Source organism: Montipora foliosa, chromosome 11 (assembly GCF_036669935.1).
Source record: "Montipora foliosa isolate CH-2021 chromosome 11, ASM3666993v2, whole genome shotgun sequence".
NCBI lineage: Eukaryota > Metazoa > Cnidaria > Anthozoa > Scleractinia > Acroporidae > Montipora > Montipora foliosa.
Genome location: NC_090879.1, coordinates 36,957,295 through 36,959,794, shown reverse-complemented (window position 1 = coordinate 36,959,794; position 2,500 = coordinate 36,957,295). Strand labels below are relative to the sequence as shown.

The window sequence follows — 2,500 nt, the reverse complement described above, 5'->3', positions numbered from 1 at the left end:
ATTTTTGTAATTCAGTATTTATTGTTGGGACCACAGTAATTGGTTATGCTGTTGTGGCCTCCCTGCCCCACATTTGTTGGGGCGAAGTCAAATAAAATAAAATATATATATACATATGCATAGTCAAGTCAAAAAGTCGATATCATTGTCAAAAAGAAATGTCTTAAGTTTTTTCTTGAAAATTTCTACAGAAGCTGCCTGTTTAAGGAGGGTAGTTGGTTCCAGTGCTTAGGTGCACACGAAGAGAAAGCACGTCCACCATAGTAGATTGTTCTGATTCTAGGGACATGGAGGAGATGTTTTGATCCAGATCTTAAAATTCTAGTCGGCACATACAGGTCTAATAAGTCCCTTAAATAGTCTGGAGCAAGCCCTTTCAGTGATTTGTACGTCAGTAAGAGTATCTTGTAAATTATTCTCTTCTTGATTGGAAGCCAGTGAAGTTTCCTCAATACTGGTGTGATATGTTCTTGCCTCTTGGTTCCTGTAACCAATCTTGCTGCGGAGTTTTGAATTCGCTGAATCTTGGAGATTTCTTTATCTGGAAGCCCGTATAACAAGCTGTTGCACTGGTCGAGTTTAGATGTAATCAGGGCATGGGTGAGTTTTTCCGTGGTTGCATTGTCAAGATACAGTATCTTCTAACTTGCCCAACACGTCTCAGAGAGAAAGATGCAGATTTGCAGAGTTGGTTGACATGTGCATTCATGTCAAGATGGCAGTCTAGTGTTACACCAAGATCACGGACTGAAGACGCAAGCACTAGGTTTCATTTACCAATGGTGATCTCAGATAGAAGGTCGTGTTGTTGAAATCGAGAGGACAACTGTATGACATCCGTCTTCGATTCGTTGCATACTAACGCATTATATGCCAACCATTCAAGGATACCCTTACCAAAGCAAAAGTATGGGAATGATATGGAAAAACTTGCGCCACATATGGCCCATACATGGGAATGGCATGGAAAGGCTGAGTAATGATATGGAATTCGTACGGTGCCAAATTTTAAGGTATGGGAAGAAAAGGCTGTGTTTCTCAATGTATGGAAGAGCTATGGGAATACAGTACCCTTAGCTTTACCATACCAGTGAAGTATTAGCTTTGCCTTCCCGCTCCTATGGAATTGATATGGCATGCTAATAGTTCAATACTCCATAGATTTTCCATAGAACCAAATCAATGCTTCTTTAGTGCCCTGCTGTAACCATAGAAAATCCATATCAACTGACAGGTTTTCCACGCTCCATATCTTTTCCATATAATTGTCTATTTATATGACTCTGGAGTGGATCACTGCTTCCCCTACTTTGAGCCTTGTGAAAAATGTGATTTCGGAAATGGATTCTATGCCAAGATGTAAAAGAAGATCTTCTTCATAGGGTGCATTGGTGGATTTACCTTTTCTCAATGCTCCAGCTGCATAAAATTCACCTTTCAGCTGTGTTCTGTTAGTCCTTTTGAGATAAACAATAGAGAGAAAATTTTCTCAGGCCTGTTTTACCAGTGAGGGTAAAAGGTTGCTTGAGTTTCTGCAATGGCATGCTATTTGGCATAATTATGCAGAAATGAAATGTACATTGTATGCAAACAGACTTAGAGATAATTTATTACCCTGTACTTTTAAGGCATATAAAATTGTCACCCGTATCTGTAAATAATACAGATGCTACATGTAACCATTCTCAAAAAGTGCTTTGGATCAAATAATGCAGATCAGTTAATTTATCTCTTTGCAGACATTCTGCATAACTATGCAGAGATGGCACCAGGATTTTTCAGTCTGGGTCCTGGGACCTGCATGTCCTGCCAAATTGGGGTCGCAAGCATTTTTTGGGGGTCCCAAAATCTTGGTGACTCTCTGCGAGAAAAAAAGTATCTTATGAGAAAGAGAGAGTAACCAACTTTCTAGTCTTTTTCTTTGGACAGTACTGAGTACTGTAACTAGCGAGTTCTTTTTTCCAGCTTATAAATCATAGATAACTTATTATTGCCCAAATTCCTTGTTTGCAACCATCCAAACTCTTTCAGCCAATTTTAGCCAAAAACTTTATGTAAAAATTACCATGTCTTCAACCTTTCTCAGTTCAAGAAGTGTGAGCACTTGTATTTCTCAATCGATCAAACGATCAATGAGCAAACAAATGGTGGGAGCTCCAATAAGTTTATTATTATTTTTTTACATCTTGCCGAAGCAACAGAATATACTGACAAAGCAAAGCAAGTTGTGTGAGTTAATAAAGTCAGTGTCTTGTGTCTTGGGACGCATTAAAATTTTGATGATGCACTTTTTGGAATTTATTTGCGTAAAAATGCACGATTTCTGCGTTAACGCGATCCCTGCTATGTGATTCTGCAAACTCATTCTGCCTTTCGCCCTTATCACATTTAAACATAGTAAACTAAGTTCACTTTAATTAAGGAGTTGTGTCACACAATTTCTCACACCTTATGTGGTCACTGAGTTGACCAAATTCTAAATATCACCATGCTAGTAAAA

At 38.6% G+C, this 2,500-nt stretch overlaps 1 protein-coding gene across 1 annotated transcript in view; it reads left to right on the top strand.

The window, feature by feature from the left end:
* LOC137977466 (uncharacterized) overlaps nucleotides 1-2,500 on the top strand; it is a 19,041-nt gene that overhangs the window by 12,433 nt on the left and 4,108 nt on the right. The gene's annotated exons all lie outside the window — the stretch shown is intronic.